The sequence below is a fragment of the Henckelia pumila genome, chromosome 2, assembly GCF_033568475.1.
Source record: "Henckelia pumila isolate YLH828 chromosome 2, ASM3356847v2, whole genome shotgun sequence".
NCBI classification, from domain to species: Eukaryota; Viridiplantae; Streptophyta; class Magnoliopsida; order Lamiales; family Gesneriaceae; genus Henckelia; species Henckelia pumila.
The window spans coordinates 156,565,344-156,574,597 of record NC_133121.1 but is presented as its reverse complement, the minus strand read 5'-3'; the positions used below and the strand labels follow the sequence as shown (position 1 = coordinate 156,574,597).

At 41.4% G+C, this 9,254-nt stretch overlaps 1 non-coding gene across 1 annotated transcript; it reads left to right on the top strand.

Moving 5' to 3' along the window:
* Window positions 1-8,818: 8,818 nt before the first annotated feature.
* Window positions 8,819-8,923, top strand: LOC140885949 (small nucleolar RNA R71). Its single transcript, XR_012151360.1, has one exon. It is a non-coding gene; the product is annotated as a small nucleolar RNA R71 (small nucleolar RNA).
* Window positions 8,924-9,254: the final 331 nt, after the last annotated feature.

Sequence of the window (9,254 nt, the reverse complement as noted above, 5' to 3'; positions counted from 1 at the left end):
GGTGCGAACTTTCTGGACTGTCAAGCCTCAGACCTGCCTCGCCACCAAGGTATCCAAGATACACAAACACAAGGGCGCGAGCAACTACGCTCAATACCGAAGCAAAGATATATAAAATATGTAGCACATAAATGACTTTAAAATCCTGGTAAAATAGTCTGCTCAGGGGCGCCAAATGAATACATAGTACCGTACAAGAGAATGATTCCGAGCTAGGGGTACTCGTATATTCCCCTATCACTGTAGCATCTACCCCGCCGTCATGGCATGTAAGGCCCGGAATTAATTAATATTAATTCAAATTTATTAATTTTAATCCGAGTATATTTAAACTCTAAGTATTTCCAAATTAAATATACTCGGATTAAAATTAATAAATTTGGATTAATATTAATTAATTCGGGGCCTTACATGGCATCTCCCAGTGATAGACAAAACATGGGGCTGAGCCTCCCCTCACCTGACTGGAATCCATAGGGAATCACCCTCGTATGGAAACTGTCACGACTCACCTCTCACGAGATGTTGTCCCATATATAAAAACATGCATGTGCTAAAAGCAGTAAAACATGGTAAACATATAGCACATACAATGCAACACATATATCATATATTATGCCGGCTATCTCGGTCAGTACTTACGTACCTCTATCACAGTAGGTCAATCCTAGTACACCGCTCTAGTTCCAAGCCTACAAGTCCACGCTACTGCGTCTACAATGCAGAATACCTATGCATCACTATTTAAGCTCTAAAAACCTTAACTAAGCTATTTCATACTCTTAAATATTTTTAGGAAGCCAAAGCTATACTTGCGTCCGTCGTCAGTCCTCTGCTGTCGAGTGCCTCACTACTAGGCCACTGCTCCGCTACGACTATTGGAACGCCTCCCCAAATCCGGGATAAGCCTAGAGGGCTATAAATTGCCTAAATAGACTAAGAAGCAAGAGGAAAGGAATTGATCTCGGTGCACCAAACGATCTCTCGGATCTTCCTTATATAGAGCTCGATCGAACCGTCTGATCTGCCCATCGGAGCGTCCGATCGCTGCATGCATGCCACGTTTCCTGCCAACACATTGGAGTGTCCGATCACCCCACCAGAGCATCCGATGTTAGATCATGACGTAAGAAATGATGTCATAGGCCCTAGCCAGATCGGAGCGTCCGTTCACTGATCGGACCATCCGATCGCACCGGAGCGTCCTTACCGGGGCTTCCAATCTGCCATAATCCAATTTTTCTTTAATTAATTATGATTATACTCATTAATCACTGTATTTTGGGTATGGGTTACTACACTCTTCCTCACTTAAGAAATTTTTTCCTCTAAATTTAAGTTCTAAGGAAAAACACTGTAAACCAAATTTTTTTTTTATTACAACTGAACAATACGAAGTACAAAATCAAAAAAACTATGGATGCTCGGCACGAATCCGGCGCTCCAGTTCCCAAGTCGCTTCATCTGTCCCTCTTCGCTGCAACTGCACCATAACCAAGGGTATGCGTTTGTTACGAAGCACCTTGCCCTTCCTGTGAAAAATCCTGAGAGGTCTCTCAACATACGACAGATCCTGAATGCTAGAAAAGATAAGGCGACAAGGCTAAACGATAGGCCACATCACCAATATTCTCAAGAATCTCAAATGGACATATGAATCTTGGTGAATTTCTCAAAAACACATGCTCTCCTAACTCAAAATGCAAAGGTCTGCGATGTGTATTAGCGTAACTTGCCTGTCGTTCCTAGGCAGCCTTAATCCTCCGTCGAATCAACTCCACTGCATCAGTCATCTGCTGAATTAACTGCAGACCCTCAACCTGATGCTCGCCAACCTCATCCCAAAACAAAGGTGTACGGCAACAACGTCCATATACAACGCCTCAAATGGTGCCATGCCAATACTGCGATGGTAGCTGTTATTATAAGCAAACTCCACCAACGCCAAATGGTCATGCCATGATGGACTGAAATCCATCACTGTCACTCGAAGCATATCCTCGAGTGTACGGATAGTCCTCTCACTCTGTCCGTAAGTCTCCAGGAGATAGGCTGTACTCAAACTCAAAATAGTACCAAGAGCACGCTGGAAACTACACCAAAAACTAGAGGTAAACCTCAAATATATTTCTCTCACAATGCTCAGTGGAATCCCATGTGGAAGAACAAATTCCTACATATACAGACGTGCCATACGATCGAAAGTAAAGTCCCGATTATACGGTAGAAAATGCACTGAATTCTACAATCGATCCACAACAACCCACACTGCATCACAATTCCTGGAAGACACGGGCAAGTGGGTGACAAAGTCCATCGTCACATGTTCTCACTTCCACTTAGGGATATCTAAGCTATGGATCACTGCCCCATGCCGTCAGAATTCTGCTTTGACCTGTTGACATACAAGACATCGAGAAACGAACTGATACACACTGTGCTTCATTCCTTTCCACCAGAATCTCGTACGTAGATCCTTGTACATTTTCATGCTGCCTGGATGAACATAGAACCTACTACGGTGAGCTTGCGATAAAATCTCCTCTCTCAGTGCAACATCATCAGGAACCACCACACGACCGGAAAGACACAACAGACCATCAGCTTGAGAATGAAAACCAGAAACTCTCCCCTTGAGCCAATTGAGCTAACTTCTGAGTCTTCGGATCGACAATATGTGCTTCTCTAATCCGAGTATACAAGGCTGGCTCGTAAAGCACCGAAGAAACGCGAACGTTCAACTGTTCCTTCTTGTGTCGAAAAGTGAATCCCAAGGAACAACATTTCTCCACCACTCGTGAAACTGAGCTGTTATGAAGAAAACTCACATACAACTTGCGACTAAGCGCATCGACAAACGATTTGAAGAGCCTGGATGGTTCTTGATTTTGCAATCATAGTCATTTAATAGATCCATCCATCGTCGCTGCCTCATGTTCAACTCAACCTGAGTGAACAGATACTTCAAGATCTTATGATCGGTGAAGATCTCAAATATCTCGTCGTACAAATAATGATGTCATATCTTCAAAGCAAAGACAATGGCTGCAAGTTTCAAATCATGTACGGGATATTTCTCCTCATGAGTCTTCAGTTGTCTGGAGTCATAGGCAATCACATGACCCCTCTGTGTCAACACGTAGCCTAATCCTTGCAGAGAAGTATCGGTGTATACTACAAAACCACCTGATCCATACGGTAAAGCTAATACTGGAGCTGTTGTCAAACGGCGACGCAACTCGGGAAAACTCTCTTCGCGCTCTGCAGACCAAACGAAAGAAACATCTTTCTTCGTCAACTGTGTCAAAGGCTTAGCGTCCGAGAAAAGTTCTCCACAAATCTACGATAGTATCCTGCCATCCCAAGAAAACTACGGATCTGTGACACTGTCGTCGGGCGTGACCAATTCAGAATAGAACCCGTCTTTCTAGGATCAACTGATACACCATCTCGAGAAATCACATGACTAAGGAAGACAACTCGGTCAATCCAAAAATCACACTTGCTGAGCTTAGCGTACAACTGTCTCTCCCTCAACACCTGAAATATAGTATGGAGATGAAAATAATGCTCATCCATATTGGGAGAATACACCAAGATATCATCGATGAACACCACCACTAACTTATCCAAGAAATCGTAGAAAACACTGTTCATAAAATCCATAAACAGCTGGAGCATTCATCAATCCAAACGGCATCACTAGAAACTCGTAGTGCCCATACCGCGTACGAAATGATGTCTTAGAGATGTCCTCATCTCTAACCCTCAACTGATGATACCCTGATCGCAAATCAATCTTCGAATAGACTGAACCACCCTGCAACTAAAGAAACAAATCATCAATCCGTGGAAGAGGATACTTATTCTTCACTGTCACCTGATTCAGCTGTCGATGGTCTATACATAAATGCATCGAACCATCCTTCTTCTTGACAAATAGCACTGGGGCTCCCCATGGTGAAACACTGGGTCGAATATAGCCCATATCAAGAAGATCCTGCAACTGCTTCTGCAATTCCCTCATCTCAGAAGAAGCTAATCAGCAAGGAGCTCTGGAAATCGGCGCTGTCACTGGCAACAACTCTATGCCAAACTCGATCTCCCGCACAGGAGGTAAACTTGAAATCTCGTCCGGAAACACATCTGGAAACTCGCAGACCACCGGTATCTCCTTAATTTCTGGTCCCTCCAAAGATGCATCAATGTCCTAGATAAGGTAGCCTTCCACGCCAGACTCTAAAGCACGTCGGGATTTCAGAGCAGAAACCACTGACATCGGGGGTCGCGCTCCCTCACCATAGAAATACCATGCCACTCTATCCTCGGGACGAAACTAGACGAACCTCTGGTAGCAATCACTACAGTGCTGTAGGTAGTCAGAAGGTCTATCCCAACGATACAGTCAAAGTCATACATGGCTAGGATAATCAGGTTAGCACTCAACTGATATCCCTCAAAATCCAAAATGCAACCCATCACTAGAAGCTTAGCTAAAACCTCCTAACCCATAGGTGTTGAAACTACTAGCAATACGTCTAAAGGAATATCGGGCAGTCTAAATCAACCATGCCGAAATGAATGAATGATACGCACCATTATCGATCAGAACACATGCAGGAAAACCATAGAGACTAAAGGTACCTGCAATCATGTGATCACTATCATCCTCTGCATGATCCTGGTTCAATGCAAAGACTTGCCCCTGGGTACGTGGTCACAAAGAAGAATGACCTCTGGAAGTAGTCTGAGAATGCTGCCGCAGTGACTGGTGGCGCGACTGCTGCAACTGCCACTGGAACTGCAGCTGCTGCTGAACAGTGGCCTGAGAACCACCACCACTCCCTGAACCGCTTGCTGATCCAATAAAGTTAGGGAAATCCCTCTTCATATGACTCATCCCTCCACAAATAAAACAGGCACCAGTCACACGAGCACACTTTCTTGGGAGATTCCTCCGCTTATACTACTGGCAACGATCCAACTTCTGGCTACCAAAATGATGCGCTCCGTTAGATCCTGAAGAATAAGAAGACGTGCCACCCTGTTTCTTAAAATACTGGGCTCGCAGACCCAAAGAACTAGTCGGTTTGGAAGAAAGCAAAGACCCGTTCCTCCGAATGATGTCCTCAGCTTGGCGACAACGGCTCACCAAGAACTAGTAGGTCATGTCACTCCCAACAGCCACGAGCTGATGAATCTCAGGGTTGAGACACTGAAGGAAGAGATCATATTTCGCCTCTGAACCGGCAGCAAGGTGTGGTCAGTAGGGTAGAAGATCGAAGAACTTCTGCTGGTACTCAGTAATGCTCATCGTACCCTGTCGCAAACTCAACAACACACTCGCCTTCTCCTGTCGAAGAGCCGGATGAAAATACAACTTCTAAAAAGCTGAACGGAACTCGGCCCAATTAGCCACTCCTCGAGCTGCTACAATCGGTGTAGAAATAGATCTCCACCACTTCTTGGCTTAACCCTCCAAGAGAAAACCAAGTGTTTCCATCTGTTGCTCCTCAGTGCAACGGTACTCCTGGAAGCAGTTCTCCATTCGCTCTATCCAATCCTCAGCAACCTCTAGAGTCTTGCCACTTGCCAATGGCTTAGGACTGATCAGCAGAAATATATGCATGCTAATCGTCTTCGTTCCTCGCGGTGCCCTCGACGGTGCCTATGATCGTCTCCATCGCCCTAGAGTCCACCTCCGCTGTCATGGCTCTCATCGTAGTCTCCCATCTGAAAAAAGATAATAAATATTATTCCAATCCGCTTTACTAATTCTCAAATGCATGCTCTGATACCAATAAATGTAGCGACCCAACCCAGATCCACTACCTAATCAGAGATTAAGTTTGCGCATGCATAATAAATTAAATTCAAGCCTAATAGTGGAAAATAATATACAACAAATCCAATCGGCAGAATATAACCGACGATAAGAACCTAGAATAATTCTTTTATACAACCAAATCGAATTAGGGTATCGAAATCCCTAACTACTGCACTCACTATGAAGCCCTGACAGTGGCCTCACTCCTGGTGCGAACTTCCTAGACCGTCAAGCCTCATACCTGCTTGCCTCCAAGGTATCAAAGATACACAAATACAGGGGCGTGAGTGACTACGCTCAATAATGAAGCAAAAATATATAAAATATATGCAGCACATAAATGACTTTAAAACCCTGGTAAAACAGTCTTCTTAGGTGCTCCAAATTAATACGCAGTACCGTGCCAGAGAGCGACTCCGCGGGGTACTTTGTAGTGCTTAGTCGTGTCGCGCCCAAATTAACCCAACTCAGATTAACTAAATAAACATGTAGGAGCGAGAGTAGGGATCGTTCCCACGAGGAAAGTGAAATTTATTTGTATTATTAAAAATACTGGAAATAAATAAAAGAGGATTTTAGATTTTTGAATTAACTACTATGCAAAAATTAAAATAAGAAAGATCAATAAATTAATGAGACTTGGTATCGGTCGACTACTCCTTTGAAATCATTCACTCGATCATCGATTCTCTAAAAATAATTAATTCTCATTGAATATTCACCATTGAAAATCTAATTTCTGTTCCACCTTAATCTTAGTTAATTAGACACCAGTGTTCTATATTAACCCTTACCAATAAATCAACCCAAATACCAGCGATCTAGATTTAAATCTAAGGTAGCATTCATATGAGTGAAATTGATGAATCTAGACAACACATGCACCAGCGGATGTATTTAGCCTAGTCAATTGTTGTTCCTACGATTTAACAAATTCAACAGCAGAAAATATTAATCGCAGTTGCTTCACAAATTAGATTATTCAAACAATTACGGATTTGAATTCTAATTTAGCAGTAGATTGTACGAAAGAATTATCAGGTGATCAATCTAATAATCAAACACACAAGCATGAAATAAATCAGAACAACTCTTGATACTCGATAAAAATCAAACATTGAAAATCAAAATCTCACAAAGTGAATAAAATCAAGAGTTTCGTCTTCCTTAACCAAGTACAAAAACTAAATGAATTAAAACTAAGAACAAGAAAGATAAAACCTAGTCGCCAGATGTTTCTTCTCTCTAGCCGTCTCCAATATCTGCGTTATGATCCGATCTGATGATTCCCTTTTGCGTCTAAAGATCCTATTTATATGGTCTTGAAAGCCCACAAAATAAAGCCCGCAAAATAAGATTTTTAAAATCCCGAAATTTTATTTTTTTTCCTGCGCCCGATATCTCGCTCGATCGGTAAAGATCGACCGATCGAGCGAGCATACTTTTCATCCACTTCTTTTTTCATTCTTCATACGACTGATCGATCGATAAAGTTTGACGGATCGAGCGAGCTCACTTTTTTTCCAGCGCGCAACGTTTTTGAAAATTTCATATCTCAATATCTAGACGTCGGATTGAGCTGAAATTTGGACAACAGCTTCAAAACATCTTGAACATTTTGAACAGTGGAGATCAAATTTGGATCTTTATAAAATTAAAAATGATTTTTTTATCATTGCTGCTCCGCAATTCATTCTCGCGCAATAGCTTTTCCATCTTTTCCTCTCAAATTCATCTACCTTTTGCTCATTCTTCTTCTTCTCCTAAATCCAACCAAAAACAATAATTAGGGACTATAAAATGAATTAAAGCAATGCAAATTCTCCTAATCATATCAATTTAACCCAAATAACCATAATAAATCATCACCACATCAAACTCCTCCATACTTAAACTTTGCTCGTCCTCCAGCAACACAAAAATATAAGCAAAGATGAATCATGAAAATTACAGCCTCAAAGATGTTCCCACATAAAAAACAAAATTATGAATACTATCGATTTTTCACAGTACACCATCAGTCAAGCATGAACGTGCGTGTGTGACATATTATTCCAGCTACATGCAACTTCAAAAGAAATAGTTTCAAGACTGTTCGTCGACCTATGACATATCAGTGTAAGTATCACAATCAAGTCTCCTTCCTCCCAACAATCCCTAAACAAAAACACGACTCTGTTGAGATATAATTACGCACCTTCGGATTTTGCACCCGATTTTTCTTAATCCCCAATAATTACCAGCAAACTTAGCTATAACTAAGATAGGATTCGAATTTCAATCCTCTCGTCTATAGCCCGGATGGAGCTACAATCCCATTGAACCCGCAAACTTATCATGGAAAAGTGAATAGAATTTCAAACACTTTCCAAGCCCGGATGGAATTGTTATTGATTTTCAAATAAATTTCATAAAAACAATTTAACAGGTGCGCTCAAGATCGTAATGCAATGTCATAAAACCATCTGAGGTTCAATAAGAAGAGAAGACTCAAACGCCTCTAAATCTTCAGTATGATTTGATTCGCACTCCCAATCCTGGTTCTCTAAGTCATCATCATCGAACCAAATTGGGTTGGTCACTGCTTGAGTATCTTGCATCATTTCCTGTTCTTGGTGTTCATGGACGATTGATCTCTTGATATTCTCTATGTGCTCCACAAGGTGACATTTAGAATTTTTTAGATCTTCTATAGCTTCCTCAGTTGATGCCACAAGCTTGCTCATAATGTCCTCTAGCGGATGTAAGACCAATTTAGAACAACTTTTCTCCTCCTTTTGAAGCTCGAATGGTTGGTCTGTAAAATCCGGGTGTGTAAGATCCCAATACCGGTAATAGTCAAATTCTGCCATATCATCCAATAGATGCATCAAACTATCATCATCTCCGCAAAATAATGAACTACCGGCTACGAAAGCTCCTTCAATTATCCATCTCCTTGTCACTGCATCCAAACCATTAAGAAAAAAGGTAAGGAGAGAACAATTAGAAAAATCATGAAACTGGAAGATGGTCGCTAAACCCTTGAATCTCTCCCATGCTGCGTAGAAAGTCTCTCCGTGTTGCTGGATAAAACTTGTGAATACTTGTCGATTTGACATCTCGAAGTATTATACCACAAAAATTCTTGCAAAAACAGAAAAAATAAATGGTGAAAAAATAAATAAAAACAAAAACACAAATAAATTAAATGCCTTCCCCGGCAACGGCGCCAAAATTTGGTAGCGCTTAGTCATGTCGCGTCCAAATTAACCCAACTCAGATTAACTAAATAAACATGTAGTAGCGAGAGTAGGGATCGTTTCCACAAGGAAAGTGAAATTTATTTGTGTTATTAAAAATACTGGAAATAAATAAAAGGGGATTTTAGATTTTTGAATTAACTACTATGCAAAAATTAAAATAAGAAAGATCAATAAATTAACGA